The sequence below is a fragment of the Chiloscyllium punctatum genome, chromosome 10 (assembly GCF_047496795.1).
Source record: "Chiloscyllium punctatum isolate Juve2018m chromosome 10, sChiPun1.3, whole genome shotgun sequence".
In the NCBI taxonomy this organism is placed as follows: Eukaryota; Metazoa; Chordata; class Chondrichthyes; order Orectolobiformes; family Hemiscylliidae; genus Chiloscyllium; species Chiloscyllium punctatum.
The window spans coordinates 11,344,080-11,367,196 of NC_092748.1; the positions used below are offsets into that span (position 1 = coordinate 11,344,080).

Consider the following 23,117-nt stretch of genomic DNA (forward strand, 5'->3'; position numbering starts at 1 on the left):
TGAATGTCAAGGGGCAATGGTTAGATTCTCTCTTATTGGAGATGGTCATTGTCTGGTACTTGTGAGATGTGATTATTACTTGCCACTTGCCAACCCAAGTCTGGATATTGTCCAGATCTTGCTGCATTTGGTTATGGACTGATGTAATGGGGAGACATGGTGCTACTATTAAAACCTTATTCGTCTGACCTCCCAAGACTTTAGCTCAAATCCAGGCATGATCGTGTGGAACATATGTTCAACTTTGAATATCTGGTTGGCATGGACAGGTTAGACTGTTTCTACACTGTACATCTCTATAAATTCTGTACAGGATATTCAACACAAATTGTGCAGAAATCCTAGTCTTTCAGTTCTAATCATTAACTGAGCCCAGACAGACATGATAAATGTCTTTGTTCACACAATTCCAATACCTAATCTCAACTTCTTTTACATTGCTGTCTGGTACTCCAACTATTTCAGTAATTGGGAAGGTGACTGAGATGGTTCAAGGATAGGAAGTATGAGAAATTCTGTAGCCACATGGATGCAGCAGGGTCAGTGAGCTGCTATGTGGTGAAGTCCATTGCCAGGACAATTATTGGTAAGGGAGGTTATGAGAGGGCTAGTAATGAGATAAAATAGGAGGCAGAACATTTAAATACACTCTCTGAATACCTTCAGATAATACATTGGCCGTTTCTGGTAGGTTATCCCCAGTAGATGCTGTGTCACCAGCTCCTTATAGTTTTCCTTCATTTCTTCGATCCACTGGTAGATCTGAGTGTTTGAGAAAGAAACAGTGAAAGATGTTTTTGAAGTGTGAAAAGGAAAAGATTCAATTCTTTCCTCTTACGTAAGACTTACCTCTTCCATTGGGTGATACTTGGTGTAGCTATGTGCTCCAGTGTCGAAAGGCTGCTTATTCTCACTCTGTATCTGCCTGTCCAGGAGATCTTGAATATTCTGTGTCAGAACGCTGATTAATAAGAACGAGACACATTTTTGCATAGGGTTACAGAGGCTAAAATGGACCCCACCAGCCATGCCAGTGATTATGTTCCACTCGAAAAGCCTCCCTCATTGTGATCCTTTACCCTTATCTGCTTGCCCAGTTTCATCTTAAATGCATCTGTACCATTCACTTCAATCACTCACTGGAACTGAGCGTTCCACATTCTCCTTACTTCTTAGGTAATCTAGCTGCTTCAGAATTCCCCATTGGATTCTTTGGTGACTATCTTATATTGAAGGCCTTTAGTTAAACTCTCCCCCACAAGAGGCAATTTTCTCTCTGTATCCACTCAAACAAAACCTTTCACAGTTTTAAAGACTTTGGTTGGCTCACCCTTTGGCCTTTCTCTCAACAGGAAAGAGATCCATTTCTGGATATCTAAACGCACACATAAGGAGGAATGTCTCCTCATTTCCATTCTAAATTGACCTCCTCTAATTCTAAGGCTGTGCCCATGGGTCCTAGTATCTGCACCTGACGGAAACAATTTCCCAGCATCCACCCTTTCTAAGCCATGCATTATCTTGTAAGTTTCTATTAGATCCCCCCCCCCCCCCCCCCCCTTAAACCTTCTAAACTCGAATGAATACAATCCCAGGATCTTCAGCCATTCATCGTATGTTAGGCTTAACATTCCAGGGATCACCTGTGTGAATCTCAGCTGGACATGCTCCAGTGTCAGTATGTCCTTCTTGAGGTGTGGGGCCCAAAACTGGACACAGTATTCTAAATGGAGCCTAACCAGAGCTTTATAAAGTCTCAGTAGCACGTCACTGCTTTTACATTCCAATCCCTCTTGAGATAAACATTGCTGGTGTTATGTCTGTGAATCTTCTCTGAAGCCTTGACAGTGTCTCAATATTTTTTAAAATTCTAAACAGTACTGCAAACAGTACTGTACAACAAAAGGTAAGTATGGCGGTTTAGATTAGATTACTTACAGTGTGGAAACAGGCCCTTTGGCCCAACAAGTCCACACTGACCCTCCGAACTGGAACCCACCCAGACCCATTCCCCTACATTTACGCCAGACTAATGCACCTAACACTACGGGCAATTTAGCACGGCCAATTCACCTAACCTGCACATTTTTTGGACTGTGGGAGGAAACCGAAGCACCAGGAGGGAACCCACGCAGACACAGGGAGAATATGCAAACTCCGCACAGTCAGTCGCCTGAGTTGCTAGAGATCTGAAAGAGAAACAAAACATGCAGGAGAAACTCTGAGGTCTGGCAACATCTGTGGACAGATTGTACAGCCAGAGTGTGATGGGCCTGTGGAATTCATTGCTACGGAGCGCAGTGGAGGCCGGGATGTTAAATGTCTTCAAGGCAGAGATTGATAAATTCTGAATCTCACAAGGAATTAAAGGGTACGGGGAGAGTTCGGGTAAGTGGTGTTGAAATACCCATCAGCCATGATTGAATGGTGGAGTGGACTCGATAGGCCGAATGGCCTTACTTCCACTCCTATGTCTTATGGTCTTATGTTCTCATGTGTGAGTTTAGATATCCAGAAACGTTGATAGACTGGATCTCTTTATAGAGCCTTATAGTGCCAGGGACTATGGTAAATATGAATATATAACTACAAAATAATACACGTAGGGGTGTTGCGTAAGTGTAAAGCCTAGATTGTGTGCTCAAGTCAGCCTTGTGTGACTGCGGCCTGCCAGGTGACAAAAGATGAATTTAGTTTAAAAATTTTAGAACTGAAAGAATAAAGATAGATCCAAAATATCCCAAGCTAATAATATTGTTTGCATAATATTATACTGGCAGAAATATTGTTTTTGTTTCAGACTCATTTGTTTCCATTTAAGACTGCTGCATCTCATTGGTGATTATGGAGTGCCAGTTGTGGCTTTATTCTATATCAATTTCCCTCCCTCACTGAGAATCGAAGTTTGGGTTGAATACTACATTGTGAAAATCATGTATCAAAACTTAATATCCTATTGTTAATATCTGTGTCTTTGGATTCAGCCATTATTTGTGCATTAGAGGTATTAGGAGTAGACAAGACCTTATAATGCAGCTGCAGGTTGATTGAGACCAGCTTACCCCACTAGGGGCGGAACCGACCTCAAATGCTCACCAAGCGACCACTGCTGAGCAACCTTTTCCTGAGGGGACCCTGGAAGTGGAGACAGGCAGGTCCCACTGCTACACCTTTGGGACTGGGAACAAGACAGCAGATTACATCCTGTCACAATGCTCAGAATAATGTTAGAAAGGGAATGTTGACGCCTTTAGGTCACATACCAGTGCTCGAAGGACCGTTTACACATTGGGTTATTGTCTATGTGGACATGATAAAGACAGTGAGAGGGAAAAGATATATGTTGGTGATTAATAGATTGGATGGAGGCAACACCCTCTGAAGACTCAGGTGCTAGAACAGTTGTGAAAGTTTTTTAACAAATGAGCAGAGATCAATATTGTAGGCAATGCCCCAATGCGATTACACCTTGTAGAAGGGAATGCTGCCTCGTAAATGACCTATGTTACCTCAACTGTACTAGCAATGTGCCCTATTGTCCATATTGGTGTATGTTGTACCAGGCAACTCCCCAAATTGATCAAAATGAACTCATCCGAAAATGTAATTACAGTCCTCCTTCATCTACCAGTAAAGACAACAGAAATTACCAATACAGGCCCTTGGCCTCCTTCACTATCTGGCTTTGAGTGTTTCACGTGGTGTGGTGACGTCCTGGTTGGCCACTTTGTGAGAAGGTGCACCCGGGCATGGGACGTCACACCCAGTGTAGTGCCTGTTGCAGGTGTTGCACTCCCAGGTCGTGCATTGGATGCCCAGCTTATCTCGTTAGCAGAATCTTGGTGATTACGTGGCATGGAAGGGGAATGGGGCCAACACTTCCCCTGGAATGAAGAGCCACCTGCACCTGAGTGATGCTACTACAACAACTTGCTATCTCCCCGAAGGCTCAGTTTAGCACACCACTTTAAGGAATACTACATCACCATAGGAGAGATTATGTCCCAGACCTGGCAATCTGCATTGACAGTATAGGGTGGCCAAAGGGCATCCCTAATGAATTCAAGGCAAGAAACAAGATTGCTGCAGGCTGGGAAATATTTATCCCAGCCATTGGTGTTAGCAAAAATGCTGAATGGATTCATTATATTCACTATAACCAGCAGAGGTTTATTAATTACACTGATGCTGCCCTCTCAGCATTAGGTGAGCAGTTGGATGCAACCAGCAAAATGTCATGGCAAAATAGGCAGGTCTTGGGCTAGCTGTTGGCTGAGAAAGGTGGTGTCTGTGTAATGTTTGGGGAATACTGTTGTACCTTCATACCTAATGACACTCGTCCTGGGGGGCCGTTTACTAAGACAATGGATAAGCTGAGAAGTCTGAGAACAGAGCTTAAGGAAAATGTGGGGTCTGGTCATCAGTTCTTTGACTGGTTAGACAGCGTCTTGGGAGGTTGGGAAGGGGGTTTGGTTTGCCAAGATTGGAATCGTTGCTGCTATTGTGTTACTGGTCCTTGCTGTTGTGCTTTACTGTGCTTTACCTCTCATTAAGTCTTCTTTAGTGCGCATTGCTGAACAGCAACTCCTCGTCATGCCAGTCTGTTCAGAGTTGTCTCCCATCACAGAAAAGGTTCCAATGCTCTATTATTATGACCCGCTTTCCACTGAAGTGTAGATGGCTTGTGGGACGTTTTGCATTTTTCTTTTCCTATTTCTTTTTTCTTAGAGTTCATCTGTAAGGGTTTCTGGGTCATTTTTCCTGTTCTAGACAATGGGGGACGGGTTGTTAGCCCAGATACTCCAGGGATAAAGGAAGAACCATTTGAGAACTGAACCTCTAAATTTTCTTCTGCCCGCTTCCGGGCGGCAGCTACATAGATTGGGTTCTGAAGGTCTAGCGTGATTGTGTTCTTTCTTTGTGTGAGACCAATAAGTCTCAAAGGATGGAAAATATGAATATTAAACTACAAAGTAATACATGTTGAGATGTTGCATAAGTGTAAGGTCTGGGTTGTGTGCTTGAGTCAGCCTAGCGTGACTGCGGCCTGTCAGGTGACAGAAGGTACAGAAAGATAACCATGGCACAAGGTGATGGTCTGCAGCAATCCAGAAGACAATTGTGGCAGAGTATGATTGGTTTAGGGGATATAATGTAGGCTTAGTGCGATTGGTTATGCTAATATAATGGGGATAGGGCGTGGCTTTTAGAACAACCTAACTTTAGAGAACTCTCGCTGTTCAGGGGCTTTCGGAGTTGGCTTCTCTGATGGTCACAGCTTTTGTTTGCAAATAAAGGTTTATCATCTTGAGGGATTCTCTGCATCTCCTGGTCATTCCTAAAAGGTGCTCTCAACCACAACAGGGCCTGCAATCGATTCCAGCCATGTGGAGTTTGTACATTTTCCCTGTATCTGCGTGGATTTCTTCCGAGTGCTCCAGTTTCCTCCCACAGTCCAAAACTGTGCAGGTCAGATGGATTGGACATGCTAAATTGCCCATAGCGTGCAGAGATGTACAAGCAAGTTGGGTTAGCCTTGGGAAACACAGGGCTACAGAGGTATGGGAGTGGGTCTGGATGAGATGCTCTTTGAAGGGCTGGTGTGAACTCAATGGGGCAAATGGCCTACTTCCACACTGTAGAGTTTCTATGTGCCAGACCTGCTGAATTTCTCCAAAGAGTTTTGTATTATTAAAGTTTAGTATGGGTGTAGCAAAAACCTTTAAGTTTTATTTCATCAGAAAAAAAGCCTAGAGTTTGGTTTGTTAATTTCACAGTCTTGCTAGCCTGTGATGCAAATTTTAATGACGTTCCCTCAGGGATCCCTGTGCTCCTCTGCCCCAAAAAAGATTTGCACCATTTTCTATTTATTCCTTCATGGGATTTGGGTGTCCGTAGCATTTATTGTCCATCCTTAATTGTACCAACTTCTCAGGGGCAATTAGGAATGGGCAACAACCGCTGATCTAGCCAGAGACACACACATCCCATGAAAGAAGAATGAAGGCAGTGAGTGTGACCTATTCTTCCTCCCAAAATGTACTTCCTCACAGTTATCGGCATTGAATTTCATTTGACTAGTAATTGCCTATGTGTAAGTTCATTAATGTCCTTCTGCAATTTGCTGCAATCCTTCTTAATATGGGGTCTTAGAAAATTGGAGAAGGAGTAGGCTATTAGGCCCCTCAATACTGGATTAGTGGTGCTGGAAGAGCACAGCAGTTCAGGCAGCATCCAACGAGCAGCGAAATCGACGTTTCGAGCAAAAGCCCTTCATCAGGAATGCAAGAGGATTCGCAGTAGGGTTAAAATCAACAAGGTAAAAACAATGACTGCAGATGCTGAAAACCAAATACTGGATTAGTGATGCTGGAAGAGCACAGCAGTTCAGGCAGCATCCAACGAGCAGCGGAATCGACGTTCCTGATGAAGGGCTTTTGCCCGAAACGTCGATTTCGCTGCTCGTTGGATGCTGCCTGAACTGCTGTGCTCTTCCAGCACCACTAATCCAGTATTTGGTTTTCAGCATCTGCAGTCATTGTTTTTACCTTATTGGGCCCCTCAAGTCTACTATGCTGTTTAACTGGTTGATCCTCGAGCTCTTTGCCAATTTCCTGGACTATCCCCATGTCTCTGGATATCTTGAAAGAAAGGAATCTATTGATCTACGTCATGAATTGATCATACCCTACCCAATTTGGAAAATGGGGAATGGCCAGCTATCACAGTGTAAGAATGATAAGAACAATGCTGCAGCACTCGTCTTGTGGTCTGATCATGTGTAAAGTGGCTGCGTGAGCAACACTGCAGTAAGATAAAACAAATTTACTATCACTTGATCATTCAGAGTTGCTCCTACTTGTATTGGATGGTCCTTTTCTTCAGTTCACCTCTGACTGTGCCGAGTGCTGAGGCTGGAACCCGAGCGTGAACCTCACCCTGAGGTTGAATTCCCTCCAGGATCTGCGATCTCCATAACTCGATCTGTGCAAAATATCACAACATAGATCCTCGGGAATTGTAAAAACAATGATAATATGATCATTTCATATCACCCTTATCTGCAACATTTAACAACCTATTTCTACACAGGGCCATTAACATCGGGAATCTAAGACATTGTCTTATTTAAAATCCTGCCCAAAAACATATTTCAAATTGCAAGGAAGCTCCACCCATATAAATAAAAATAGAATTCTGTCCTTGTTTACAATGATGCAGGGATGACACACAAACAAAGAACAAAGGTTGGTCACGCTGCCATTCAGTAGGATAACCCCTGATCTCGTTTTAACCTCATCTCTACATTCCTGCATATCCCCCCAATAATCTTCCGATTCCCTTGATAATCAAGAATCTATCTACCTCTGCCTTAAAAAAACAGTTAAAGATTCTGCATCCTCTGGCTCTTGAAGAAGGGAATTCCTAAGACTCGCAATATTCAGGGAGAAAAACATAGTTCTTCTTTTCTATTTCAAATGGGTCCCCTTTATTTTTACACTATGACTCTTCGATATAGATTTTCACACAAGAGGAAACATCCTTTCAACATCGACCCAGTTATGTCCTCTCGGGGTCTTATATATTTCAACTAAGCCACTTCTGACTCTTGTAAACTCGAGGCCTGACTAGCCTTTCTTCATAAGGCATTCCACTCATTCCAGATGTTAGTCTGATAAACCATCACTGAACTGCTTCCAATACATTGGCATTCTTCTATATGCACAGTGACTACTGCTGTGCACAGTACTTCAGTTGCGGTCCCACCCATGCATCAAAGCATAATTTCCCTACTCTTGCATTCAACTCTCCTTGCAATGAAATGTAATATAATTAGATTGCCCTTTCAGAATTCTCTTCAGAAGTGCTTTTCACTGTTTTGTCCTCATATCATATTATGTCATTTGGTGTCAAGCATCTGACTATACTCCTATGGTACTACTGTATCCAATCCTAATGGGTACCCATGGAAATGACCTCAACCTTGGGTTCATGTCACACTATGGGTGCACTGCAACACACACACACACACACACACACGCACACACGCACACACGCACACACACAGACCCATACACTCATGCAGACCCTCTGTCATACACAAGCTCTCTCTCATACGCTGATATGTACATAACCACACTCACACCCCCACATGCACATTCTCACGAACTTATACCCCTTTATACTCACACTCGCACACATACACATACACACTCTCTCACAGACTCTCATACCCTCCCACACACACACCCGCATGCACACATACACATATAGGTTTGTGGGTGAATTTGTACTTGCAGAACTACATTTTATTTTGCTCAAAAACTGCACGAAACCATATAAGATTCTGTAAATCCCTTTCTTTAGAAATAGAATCAGTCTGAACACTGGTGCACAGACAGCCTCCAACAGGACACCTTACACCTTCAATGCATTATCTAAGCTGACATGTCACCTATTGTTAAAATTCATTTGAGAATGAACTTTAAAAGAAAAGTTTTGCGATTTACACATGAAAGAACTGAAACCAACATGATCATTCTAAAAGATGAGCGACTTAACAAACAATCCAGGTCTTTTTCAATATATAATTTCATTTACATCACGCTGTAAACTTTTGCTATAAATTCTGTGTCTTACAATCTTATTCTCCACAACCACCTGATGAAGGAGCAGCACTCCGAAAGCTAGTGTTTCCAAATGAACCTGTTGGACTATAACCTGGTGTTGTGTGATTTTTTTTTAACTTTGTCCACCCCAGTCCAACACCGGCATCTCCACATCAATCCTAATTGGACGTAGACAATGAGCCTGACAATACCTGGACAGTTCAGTCAGAAGCCCACCTTGTTTATTCTTGTCAAAAAAAAAAGCAAACATCAGAATGTCAATTCTACATGATAAATGCTGATCAGGTTGCACACACGCATTCTGTAACCTACCAACTCTTCCTCCACCAGTTCCATTAGAAACTCCACCTGCTTGGAATCTATAGGGGTGAATCGGAACAATTGGTCCCTGAAATGAGAGGAGAAGTTCCTTTTCACGATTCCTATTTTCTTCTGATTTGTAATACATTAATTAATAACCCCTCTCCCCCCCCCCCTAGCAGGAATCATTTGGCCAGACATCCTGGCTGTCGAGTGTTTGAGGGGCAGCGAAGGGAGCCTCACCAATACAACACCTTCCAAAGTAAATTAAGAAGTGCTTTTTTTTGCATTTATCTATTTTTAACAGGCTGCACAATGCACCTGCTGACCAGTCATCCAGTAACTGCAAGATGTTATCCAGAGGTGAGTCAGCCGATTCACATTATTGTTGTATCTTTCTGTGAGAGGATGTGTCAACTTCAAACTGTATAACTCCCATCAGTCAGAAGTCACACAACATCAGGTTATAGTCCAACAGGTTTAGTTGAAATGTTGTGTGATTTCCACTTTGTCCACGCCAGTCCAACACTGGCACCTCTACATGAGAGCTTCCCATCAAGGAATTAAGGAGTGTAGCTACAAGTTAGTGGAAACACTGGTGGTTATAATCCAAGGATTCTTAGTTTCTGGAAAAGTCCCAGAGAATTGGAAAACTGTCAATGTAATTCCATTTTTTTAAAAAGAGCAGGAGACAAAAGAAATATAACTATAGGCCACCAACTTAAACAGAAATTCAGGAAAAGCTCAGCAAGTGTGGTGGCATCTGTGGAAAGAAATCAGAGTTAACGTTTTGGGTCCAGTGACCCTTCCTCAGAACAGTTGGTAGCTTGGAAAATGTTGGTTTTTAATGCAGAAGTTAGGGTGGGGAGAGGGGCTAAGGAATAAATGATAGGTGGAGAGAGAGCCCAAAGAGAGAGATGGACAATTGGACAGGCAAGGAATGGATAACGATCTGGCTAGGAGGATGAATGGCTATCAATGGGGACTGTTAGTAGCTAACAGTCTGATATAGACTTAATTATAGGCCAGTTAGAGCCTTCACTAACTTTTCATTATATTTAATTTATTCTTTCAACAATTTTGGGTCCTGATCAAAATGTTCTGCACACACTTTGTCATTGGAGAAGGGCATTATGTTTAAACAGATCGCACAAGCTGACAATTAACTTGGTCAATGCCTGAGAATTGATTGTAGCAAGTCTTGAAAAGACCTTTTACTCCAGATGGCAGATGCTGAATTGTAACTTGGACTTGGTAAAGGAGATGGCCAGTCTGTCAGGGAGTGGTCAGAGTTTGAATTGGGTTTTGGACTGCTGTCGATGCTACATCATGAAGATTTGAAAGCTCTTAGCCTAACCTCCATACCAACTCTTGGAAGCTCAGAGATTAGAAAACTGAGTTAAAACTATCATTTATGCCTATGGAACAATGCACTGTGAAAATCACTCAAGTAATCTGCCAATTTTGTTCGCATCTTCTTTTTTTATCTGTTAATTGCATTTGCTTGTCTGACTGTTTTTGGCACAAATGGGGTTGAAAACAAAGGTTTAGGATTGAAAGCATAGATCAGTTACTTTGTTGTTTAATGTTGCTCTGCCTAAGTTACTATATTGTTAACAAATTGCTAAGATATTTATTTAAGACACAAACTGATGTCTAGAATTGGTTATTTACAGTGTCAGGGATTGTTTATTTTAGAAGTCTGCTTAGGCTCTTGGGAAGTCTTAATTTTACTGTGTTGCAAATGCAGAGGTAGAAAGGCTGATTTGGTTTGGCTGTCCATCTCTGTGTTGTAACAATCTGTATTCATTAGTGTTATGAGGAAATGGTTGTGGGCAAGGATCCAGTTGCATTGAGGGAAAAATCCATTTGCTCATTCAGCAGCAGTTACTTACAGCAGGACCCAGTGAAGGTGTTTGGCACAACCTCTGATTCACCAAGCTTCCAACGTCAGTCCCTTCATTCCAGCGTGTGTGTGACAAGATCCCAGCTGAACAAGCAGTTAACCTCTCCCGAAATTAAGTTTATCTCTGCCCGTCCTAATATCTTTTCATATGGGTCGCCGTCTAATTCTGCTTTATGAATTTCTTGGGCGGTCCCTCAGAATGTTCTATTACATTAAAGGTGCTATCCTTGCACCTTGCTCAATGTAAGGTGTGTTCAGTATTAATTGAGAATGTTATTCAAGCCAGGATACCTGTAGCCCTTTAGGAAATTTTACATTCAATCCAAATGAAGAGACAGTGACGTTGAGTTTTTCATCAGCTTCAGAACCATCATGTCTATTGGTTTATGCTTAACGTCCTACTTTCTTATGGCTGTCCTCTAGGACGCCCCAAAGAGCCAAAGTGACACCCACAAATCATGCTTGAAAAGATGGGAACGTTTACTAAGGTAAGTGTTATGAATTTGAAGTGTGTACTGTACCTTTAAGAGAGAATGAATGCTGTTCTCACTGAGAGCTCAGAAGGGCAGTCTCAGGGTGTACTGGAAAAATGAAAATATCTAACATTTGACTGTGAAATAGTTGGTTGCTGTTTTGACAACAATTCGAATTTAACCAATCAATTTAAATTATGTCCAAGGATACTAAAACCCAATTGAGTTTCAATTTATTGTTTTGCCAACATTGAGCCAATGAGACGATCTGATATTGGGGATGTAAAAAAGGCAGGCATTTTGAAAGTTGCAGACAGACCAACTGCCATTGAGAGAAATCCAAGAAATTACACAACACTCTCTGTCAAAGGTACCTTTTCATATGAAACACCTTCACAGTAAAAAGCAAGAATATGGCCCAAGAAGATCTTCAGCTGGAATACGACAGGCACCAAAGATGACAGGCACACATGAAAAGCTTATATCTCTTACTGCAAGAGGAAGTGGTGGAGGCTGGTACAATTGCAACATTTAAAAGGCATCTGGATAGGTATATGAATAGGAAGGGTTTAGAGGGATATGGGCCAAGTGCTGGCAGGTAGGACTAGGTTAGGTTGGGATATCTGTTTGGCATGGATGAGTTGAACGAAAGGGTCTGCTTCCATGCTGTACATCTCTATGACTCTATGACAGCTGTTGTATGGTTTAGAAATTAAGTTGATGTAATTTTAATAAGTGTCTTATCGGAACAGCATATTATTATAGAGTTGGAGACAGGTAGTAAGCAGTTAAGAGAAAGGGGAGCTTAGAATTCTGAATAGCTGTTGTTTAATGTTCGCTTTAAGAGTAAAGAATAAATTGATATTATTTTCTTTAAATAGTGGAATTTGGGAGTTCTCTGTCACTCATATTTTAACAGATTACGAGGTGAGGTGAGCTTTTCTGGGTGTTTAGCTTAATTAGCAGAGGAGTTCACTGCCATATCATAACATAAGGCATCAGCTTGCTTTGGCATTCAATCAGTAAGGTGAACTTCTGCGTCATTTTTATGTCATTTCATGATTCTACCTATAGTCCTCTGAAATTCATGGGATGATTCCAACTTTGTGGAGTTTTCACATTCTTCCCATGTCTCTGTGGGTTTCTGTTGGGCGCTCTGGTTTCTTCCTAAGGATGCGCAGGTTCGATGGATTGGGTATGCTCAATTGCCTCTTAGTGTCCAGCGATGAGCAGGTCAGGTGGATTAGCCATAGGAAATGCAGGTTATAGGGATAGAGTGGGTCTGGATGGGATGTTCTTCAGAGGGTTGGTGCAGCCCCATTGGGCTGAATGGCCCCTAGCTGCACTGAAGGGATTCTATGGCTCCTTGTGAGCATTTGTTGCCCATTCCTTACAGCATTTCAACTGACTGGCTGTAGACAAGATAGAGAGCAGATTTCTTTCCTGAAGGAGAATTGGTGAATCAGATTTTTTCTTTCACAGAGAAATTACTGACTTCATAGTCACCAGCCCTGAAATTAGTAATATTTCAGATTTATTCACTAAGTTTCAGTTCCACCAGCTGCCAGAAATGGGAATTGAACCCATGCTCCCGACTGCCTTAGCCTGGGAGTCTGGTTAAAATCCAAAGCCAATCTGTCAGTATATGCATATAGAGATTATTTTGTTGAACTTAATATCTAATCTGTTTATTTATACAGAAAGGTCACTCAGTTTTGTTTTGGTTTCCTAACTGTAGGAGATGCCATAAATTGCAATCGTATTGGAGGTGGTTCTGTTTTGGTCATTAGTGTTGAGTAGAATGCAGCTTGCTCGTTGCACAATATGTAATAAGACAGGACAGAAAAGTCTGCGGCTTTATTTTTTACAGTTTTCGCTGCTTCCTATAAGATTGTAGAATCCTTACAGGGCAGAAACAGGCCATTTGGCACATTGAGTCCACACTAACCCTCTGAAGAATATCCTACCCAGACCAACTTCTCTAGCCGATCCCTGTAACCCTGCTGTGAGTCTGTAAAATCATGTAATTCCTTCAGATCTGCTGTCCATGCCCACAGGTTGACACTTTCCACGTGGTCCTGAGGTGCTCTCCAATGTAAGTTCTAATTTTGACAATCGTGACACCACGATTTAAGCCAATACTTCTGTTTAATGCCTCGGCTGAAAGCCAACTCCTCCAAAGAAAAATATATTTAACTTACCCATTGTATTGAGCCTGGAAATATCCACATGTCAGAGGGAATATCCCCAGGATAGAGATACACTTTATCCACCACTGCATAGTATTCATAAACAGATTCCCCTCGGACTTTCACAAACTCTCACTGAAGGATTTGGAAACTGAGAGCTGTGTAGAGCACAGGGTCTGGTAAAACTATCTGCCGCTACGCATGCCCCACACCCACATTCTTAACACACAAACAACCAAATTGCAGCTTCTTCACATTGTAAATAAAGACAATGGCAGACTAGATTAACTTCAGCTATGTGGAAAAGGCAGGAAAGCTATCCTCGAAAGCAGAGAAATTTAAATGCAGTTCAAATCAATGCATTCAAAGTTATGGAAGGTTTTGATTGATTGGGTTTGGAGAGACATTTTTCCAGTGGCAGAAGAGTTGTGAACACTGATCTAAGATAATCAACAAAGGAGATTGAGGGGAGATGAAAAGAATTTTATTTTGAAGTCTGAAGGGGAATCAGAAGCAGATTCGATCATAGCTTTCAAAAGCAAGTTTGATGTAAGTACCTCCAATGACCAGTTCAGGTACGTTATGAATCTCCTCTGGAGCAGGTGGGGCTTGAATCTCACACCTCCTGGCTTGAAGATTGTCACTATCACTGCAACTCAAGAGTTTTAAAGGTTGGATGCATACTTTTAAAAAAAAGCTTTGCAGCACCATGCGGCAAATCAGGCAAGTGGAACTAACTGAATAACTCTTTTAAAGTGTCTGCAGCTATCTGATGGGTGGATGACCTCCCACAGTACTGCCTCCAATTCTACAAATTGCTTTAATTCAATATTTAGACATCCGGGGGTGACATGGAGGGAGGTGGCATGGACTGGTGGAGGCAACATGGGGAAAGTGTCTTGAGTTCCCAATCAATGGTGACTCTCAATTATTCCAACTCTGATCAGGATGACAAGACAGTACCCATGAAGTTCTGCTCTTGGACATTGCCCAGTGAGGTTCCTGATACAGTTGTCTAGCTTGAAATGTTTAGCCCACTTTGGAAATATAACCAGTCTGATTCAAGATTGGATTACAGACAGACTCTAACCTCACACCTTTAATGCATTGTCTGAACTGAGATGTCACGTTTTTTCATAAAGTTATCTCAGGGGTGTGACTTAAAAGAAGTTCTGGGATTTACATATTGATTAATCGAGAAGTTGGTCTGGGTGGGATATTCTTCAGAGGGTTGGTGTGGACTCAATGTGCCAAATGGCCTGTTTCTGCCCTTTAAGGATTCTATAATCTTATAGGAAGCAGCGAAAACTGTAAAAAAAAAAGCCACAGACTTTTCTGTCCTGTCTCATTACAAATTGTGCAATGAGCAAGGTGCATTCTGCTCAACCCTAATGACCAAAACAGAACCACCTCCAACACGATTGCAATTTATGGCATCTCCTACAGTTAGGAAACCAAAACAAAACTGAATTACCTTTCTGTATAAGTAAACAGATTAGGTATTAAGTACAACAAAATAATGCCACCCCTTCTAAAAGACATAATAGTAATCTAGGTTTGTTCAATATATTATATCACTTGCATGACACTATGATCTTGTGCTATAAATTCTGTGCTATAGAGTCATAGAGATGTACAGCATGAAAACAGACCATTCAGTCCAACCCGTCCATGCTGACCAGATATCCCAACCCAATCTAGCCCCACCTGCCAGCACCCGGCCCATATCCCTCCAAACCCTTCCAATTCACTTACCCATCCAGATGCCTTTTAAAAATTGCAATTGTACCAGCCTCCACCATTTCCTCTGGCAGCTCATTCCATACACGTACCTCCCTCTGAGAGAAAAGGTTGCCCCTTAGGTCTCTTATAAATCTTTCCTCTCTCACCTTAAACCTATGCCCTCTAGTTTTAGACTACCATACACTGGGGGAATGACCTTGAGTATTCACCTTATCCATCTCCCTAATTACTTAAAAAACTTCTATAAGGTCACACCGCGGCCTGCAACACTCCAGGGAAAACAGCTCCAGCCTGTTCAGCCTCTTCCTGTAGCTCAAACCCTCCAATCTCAGCAACATCCTTGTAAATCTTTTCTGAATCCTTTCAAGTTTCACAACATCTTTTCTGTAGCAGGGAGACCAGAATTGAATGCAGTATCCCAAAAGTGGTCTAACCTGTACAGCCGCAACGTATGTTTTCAGTGTGGAAATTGATGATGTAATGGAATGTGTGGAAAAGGAAACTACAGGAAAAGTCACTCCACATCCAAACTTAAGGAACAGTTGGAGTCATTGCATGACATACCAAACAGTGAACATTTCTTAGAGAGCACTTTCTAGGAGATGGTCACCCCATAGCTACAAGGAGTTCAGGATAGTAATCCTATGGAGATAGAACACATCTTAGATTGTTGAATGAGGTAAATAAGGGTGGAAATTATGAAGGCTATAGCCACAATCTTCCAGTCAAGTGATGCAAGAGGTTTGATGAATTACAAACGTTGCTTCCTTGTTTAAAATAATGAGGTAGATGGATAAATTTGATGACATAGTGTGAATAGACAAAGAGGCATTAACTTGGGACAAAATTAATCAACTCTTTGTGAAATAACTGAAACTAGCACAGATATGTCAAAAGAAAATTGTGTTTTTATTCATTGACAGGGTGTGGATGACGTTAGCTAAGCCAGCTTTTATTTCCCTTTGCTAATTGCCCAGATGGCAGTGAAGAGTCAACCACATTACTATGGGTCAGGAGTCACCCATATAGGCCAGACCAGATAAAGTTGGCAGCTTCCTTCCCTAAAGGACATTGGTGAACTGACCAAAACAGTCGACCAATCTGACCGAAAGGTCATCCATCTCCTTCCATAGATTCTGTCTGAGCAATTGTATTTCTAGTACTTTTTACTTTGATTTTTAATTTGACCATCTCGATTGAGTTCATTGGTCAATTAATAACAAGGCTTGATGAAGGCAGTGTGGGATGATATGGCATCTATGGACTTTCAACAGGTTTTTGTTGAAGTATCACATAGTGAACTTGGGATTAATGGGACACTGGCAGCACCATAGAGTAATGGTGAAGGGTTCATTTTCTGACTCGAAGGAACTTTCCTCCAGGAGTGGATTGGAGGACCACTGCTTTATTAATATATATTAGCACCCCGCATTTGGGTCGACATGACATGATTTCAAAAGTCTGCAGCTGAGACAAAATGCAGAAACGTAAAAAGCAGTGAGGATAGTGTCAGTGCTTGAGAGCAGATAGGTTGACTGATAAAATAAGTAGATACATGGCAGGTTAAATTTAATGATGGAAAGTTTAAAGTGAATCATTTCAATAGGAAAAGTGAGGCTGAGTAGAAATGATTTTCCTCAGCTCACCTTTGGCTGTTTTGGTAATCAATGTCCTCTGGTTCCCGAACCTTTTGACAAAGGGAACAGTTTCTGCCCATCTGCCCAGTACCTCATACGTTTGAACAGTTCAGTTGAATATATTTTTAATGATCCCTTCACAAGAAAAAAACACAACCCCAGTCTCTCCAAACTATCCTCATAGCTGAAGCCCCTCATCCCTGGAACCATTAATCTTTGTTGCACCCTCTCTAAAGCTGTCTCATGCTTCCTAATTGGTGGCACCCAGAAGAGTACACAGTGCTCTGACTGATGTTTAACCAGAGTTTCATAAAGTTTCATCATCATTTCCTGTCTTTTGTACCACTGTCACTATTTATAAAGCTCAGAATCCCCAAGTTTTTTTTAGCCACTTTCTCAAATTGTCCTAACTCCTTCAATAATGTGTGTTCACATACCCTCTGCACTTAGACCCACTTTAAGTTGCACATCTTAGTTTATAAAACCTCTCCTCACTCTTTCAACCAAAATGCATCTCCTCTTATTTCAAAATAGCTTAAATTTTGTCTGCCACTCATTCTACCAGCCTTGTTCAGTTCTCTTCAAATCTATTGCTATCCTCCTCACGTTTCCCAATTCTTCCAAGCTTTGAGAAATTGTGGCCTGCACATTCCCTGACAATGGGAAAGATAAATCTGCATTGTCACCCTAAAGTAATTTTGATGTCAGGGCAATGGAACTACAGTTGGAAAATGAAGCAGAGCATGCTGGGATTGTTGACTAAATTCGTAAAGAATGCTGGGATAGTTGACCAACACTGGCTGACGAGGGTGACATTGCAGGAGCAGGTGAGGTAAGCTTTTGGCCTTACCAAGAAGACCATAAACCCAAGATTCACGGAACTCTTAATCATTGTTAGTGTATCAGAAGACAACATCTGCTTGGCTCATATGAATGTGTGGCTCTGTGTACGTAACTAGTAAAATGTAATCAAGGGTATAAAAGATAGCTGCTCCATGTGACAACTGAGAAGCTGGTTTGGCCCCGTTGAGGTCACATGCTCCTCTCAAAAGCTTTCGCTCAATAAACTGTTCACTGCTAAATTCATATTAGTTTTACCTACAACAAATTGGCACTACGAGCAGGGTCCTGTCTACCAGACCGGGCAGGTGGCCATTGCCCAGGCATCGGAGAAGGATACCAAACAAAGTTTAAGTGAATCAGATGTCAGTAATTGCTGATCTGTTATGAGTGACTGTGAGAGTGTGTGTCCTGTGGGGTCTGAGTTGAGTGCAAACAGAGAAGGAGGTATCCATCTCTAGCACCTGGCCTGAGCCGTAGTTAAGAAGATGTTGTGAAACTTGAAAGGGTTCAGAAAAGATTTACAAGGACGTTGCCAGGATTGGAGGATCTGAGCTATAGGGAGAGGCTGAACAGGCTGGGGCTGTTTTCCCTGGAGCATTGGAAGCTGAAGGGTGACGTTTTTGAGGTTTACAAAATTATGAGGGGCATGGATAGGATAAATAGACAAAGTCTTTTCCCTGGGGTTGGGGAGTCCAGAACTAAAGGGCATAGGTTTAAGTTGAGAGGGGAAAGATATAAAAGAGACCTAAGGGGCAACGTTTTCACGCAGAGTGTGGTACGTGTATGGAATGAGCTGCCAGAAGATGTGGTGGAGGCTGGTACAATTGCAACATTTAAGAGGAATTTGGATGGGTATATGAAGAGGAAGGGTTTGGAGGGATATGGGCTGGGTGCTGGCAGGTGGGAGTAGATTGGGTTGGGATATCTGGTCAGCATGGACGGGTTGGACCGAAGGGTCTGTTTCCATGCTGTACGTGTCTATGACTCTATGACTCTCTGACTCTAAGAGGGGAAGTCCCCCATGCGAAAGCCAGGACCGTGAAGTAGGAGTGGAGACTGGAAAAAGGATGCCTGGGATGTGATACTCAGATGTCAGCGTGGTTGTTGAGACCCTGCCTAGGGGAAAGTAAAACAGGATATGGAGAATTGATCACCCTCCATTTAGGTATCCCCAGACTCTGAAAGGGACAACCACGAGTGAGACGTGGCCGGTGGGAAAAATACGAGTATGAGGTGGCCAGTGTGTTAAATGCAGTCAAGAGATCAGAGGCATCATGAGTCTAAGCCTATCATTAATTATGGAGGGCCAGGAAGGTCAATGGGGACACCGAGGGTCTCTCATTAATCGGTATGTGACAGAGAGACATTCACTTATTAAACAGATGGAAAAGGGAGGTTGGGATCTGTCCCAGGCACTGAAACAACCATGAAATTGGCTCTTCGAACAAAAAGAAAGATAGGACCAAGAAAACTGGGGTTCTTTTGTTGCATCAATTGGCCAGCCTTATAGGCCGAGACCTCAGAATCTACAAAGAGGCAGACAGAGGAGAGAAGAATCTTACAGTGACGAGTTAGAGATATAGAGATGAAAGGCTCCTCTGAGAAATTGGACAATTTGGAACTTCTTTGTGTGCATTGGTCAACTTGCTAAATCGTAATATTTGCATTAAAGGATCTCCAGTTTGAATAATTGCATGTGTATCTGTGTGTGTGTCTGTGTGTCTCTATGTCTGTGCGTGTGTGCACGCGTGTGTTTGCATGTGTGTGTCTGTGTGTGCATGTGTGTGTGTGTCTGTATGTGTGCGTGTGTCTGTGTGTGTGTGTGTGTGAGTGTGTGTCTGTGTGTGCACGCGTGTGTATGCATGTGTGCCTGTGTGTCTGTAAATGTCTGTGTACACGAGGGTGTGCATGTGTGTATGTCTGTGTGTGCATGTGTGTCTGTGCCTGTGTGTGCATGTGTGCGTGTGTATGCACACGTGTGTGCTTGTGTGTGAGAGAGAGAGAGAGAGAGACAGTTGTCAAAAGAATGGGCAACAGGTTATCTCATGAAGTAAGTATTAACTCTTTGTGGTCTGTTTTGAATGTACTTTTGTTCGATGGTGGTTACATGCGGGCTAGTGTAATATTCATTTTTGTTCCCTGGAACTTGAGATCCGGAATGTTTTGAATTAAGTCTACATTTTGGAAATCCATGATGATTTGAAAATGTAGTCTGTGTTTGTATCAGTGTTGGTAGAGACACCAACTGGGCAAAAATAACTCTCGCTAAACAGCAGAAAGGGGAGGTCACCTCCAAGTATAGAGAGCGACTCTTTAAAGTCCATTAAGAGTGTTCAGGGATTCCACAGACAGACTGGGTGTGAAGGAAGAGATGGGAGAAAAAACCCCGCACGAATAAAACAGGAGAATGTGGGCGCCGTGACAACGTCAAAATCCACTTGCCACAATTGCGGCAAGACGGGTCACTTTGCCATGGAGTGTAGGGCCCCAAAACAGAACAAAGTGATGTCCGGGTGTGTCTGTCAAGGCTGTGGCAAAAAGGGCCACTCTGAAGGCACTTGATGAGGAAAACACAGCAAACCAACAACCACCCAGACCACATCGGACTGACATCCAGCTACCCCCACAGGCATGGGTAATAAGGAGGGTAGGATTTACATGTCTGCACTAGTAGGGGGCAGACAGCGTGAGTTGGTAGTGGACACGGAAGCCCCCATATCCATTACTGACCTACCTTTGCCCACAACTAATAAAATGTTTTATGTAACAGGGATTAACAGATGATGAACGCCATGTGTATTTGAGTGAGAAAACTCTGGTAGAAATCAATAATCCGTTTATACCGATGTGATTTTATGTGTGTAGCAACAACGAAGGAACTATTATGGGGAATGATTTAATGAAGGAATATGAAGTCCTTACAGAGTGTGGGGAAGGTGAATTAATCTGGCCCCGCCCCGATAGGAGAAAGGAAAAAAATGTGTACCTATGTGAGACACTTGGGCATCATCCAAGCCACATCCACCACGGGACGCAATTGACAAGGAGGGGCAATGGCTTCACTGCCATTTGTGCCTCCGTCGGTGAAAATGGGCAGAAAATAAATTGGATAGAGGTCTAATTACAACCGGCCCCATTACTGTCAAGAGTCCAGAACCCAAATCGCGCAGTCAATACCGGAGAAAACCTGAACGCCAGAAGGGATGTTGGAGAAATTGTGGAAGGACTGGTGGAGAGGGGAATTCTCCAAGAGACCACAGGTACCACTAATTCCCCTATCTGGCTGGTCAGTAAACCTGACTGGAGTTACTGTCTCACAATTGATTGCACGGCCCTAAATAGGGTCACTCATAAATTGTACCCTATAGTCGCCAATCGATCCACAATCTTAATTGGGCTCTCCCCTATCCATAACATCTTTACTGTACTGGATATTGCAAATGGATTCTGGTCCATCCCCCTCCATCGTGACTCCCAAGATAAGTTTGCATTTACCATCGGGGATAAACAGTATACCTGGACCAGACTTCCCCAAGGATTCCATAATAGTCCAGCCATCTTTCACCGTGCAGTGTGTGATGTGCTCAGGGAGATCAATCTGCTGCATGGCAGTACTATACTCCAATAGGTCAATGACATCCTATTGGCTTCTGAGTCCAAACCAGGACTTCAGGAGACACTATACTTTGTCCTGTGGAACAGAGGGTTAAAGGCAGTCTAAAGAGAGCCCAGATTAGGAAAACTGAAGTTCTTTACTTGGGGCATTGAATCTCCCATGGCACAAAAGAAACGCCTGTAGACAGGAAGACTGCAATACAGCAAATGCCACAACCTGTGACAGTCCGTGGTGTGAGAAAGGTCTGGGGCTTGTTTAACTACTGCAGGAATTTTAGCCCTGAGTTTGCCGAATTGGTCTAGTCCATTTAACGATTGGTAAAAGAGGGGAACCTGCAACAGACCACTTTGATTGGGGACCAGGAAGACGATGACTCCAATATAAAACTGAACGTGGAGTAAATATCATCCCCAGGACTGGGATTGCCAGAAGCCAGTAAAGGCTTCCAGATTTATTGCAACAACAAGGGGGCGGGGGGGGGGGGTGCTTTTACTTGGTGGTGGTAACCTTGATCCATGGCGACAAACAGCGACCTGTAGGGTACTGTTCGACTGCAGAGGGACCCATAGTTCACGGCTTGCCCAGATGGATGGTCACCTTAGACTCTGCCGCATGGGCATTAAGAGTCAGTGAACCTATTGTGATATTATTATTTTAATATTATTTTACATACCAAACATACCCTGTGGAAATGCAAAAAAAAAACCAGGAAAATTACGGTCAGTCTCGAACGTGAGAATCCTTTTGCCACCCACCAAATCCATTACTATCATCCAAGATACCGGGGAAAACTCAGAAGAAAGAGATGCATAAACCAGTTAGGGACAAACAGGAAGGGCGGGTTCATCAGAGGCAATCAGGGGATTGTTCTGATGTCCCATCAGCAACTGGTAAAGTTATGGTTAAGACTCTACTCGAGAAAACTGGTTTTGCCCCTAAGTGGAATTGTACCGATGAGTTTAACAACAGCTGTGACACGTGCATTTGTATTGACATGTAAGGGAAGGGGGTCAGCAAACACTGGTCCCAGCTGAAAGAATATACAGGCACTGACGAGGGATCCTCACCCTTTGCTTTCTTTTCACATGAATTCCTCTCGGGCCCTGCTGACATCATCTCTGTGAGCGCCGATTGTTGTGTACAGACCATGAGCATGGGTTGTTGTGTCAGACCATGAGCGTGGGTTGTTGCGTACAGACCATGAGCACGGGTTGTTGTGGGCAGACCATGAGCACGGGTTGTTGTGGGCAGACCATGAGCACGGGTTGTTGTGGGCAGACCGTGAGCACGGGTTGTTGTGGGCAGACCGTGAGCACGGGTTGTTGTGGGCAGACCATGAGCACGGGTTGTTGTGGGCAGACCGTGAGCACGGGTTGTTGTGGGCAGACCAGGAGCACAGGATGTTGTGGGCAGACCATGAGCATGGGTTGTTGTGTACAGACCACGAGCGCAGGTTGTTGTGCACAGATCATGAGCGCGGGTTGTTGTGTGCACATCATGAGCATGGGTTGTTGTGTACAGACCATGAGCACGGGATGTTGTGTGCAGATCATGAGCGCGGGTTGTTGTGTACAGACCATGAGCACGGGTTGTTGTGGGCAGAACATGAGCTTGGGCTTTGTGTACAGACCATGAGCGCGGGTTGTTGTGGGCAGACCATGAGGCAGGGGTTGTTGTGGGCAGAACATGAGCACAGGTTGTTGTGGGCAGACCAATAGCATGAGTTGTTGTGTACAAACTATGAGCGCGAGTTGTTGTGTACAGACCATGAGCGCGGGTT

The 23,117-nt window shown here is 43.1% G+C and overlaps 1 pseudogene; it reads right to left on the reverse strand.

Moving 5' to 3' along the window:
* The window catches only part of LOC140481767 (carboxypeptidase O-like), a 37,044-nt pseudogene extending 23,454 nt beyond the window's left edge, over positions 1-13,590 (reverse strand).
* Between the last annotated feature and the right edge of the window lie 9,527 nt (positions 13,591-23,117).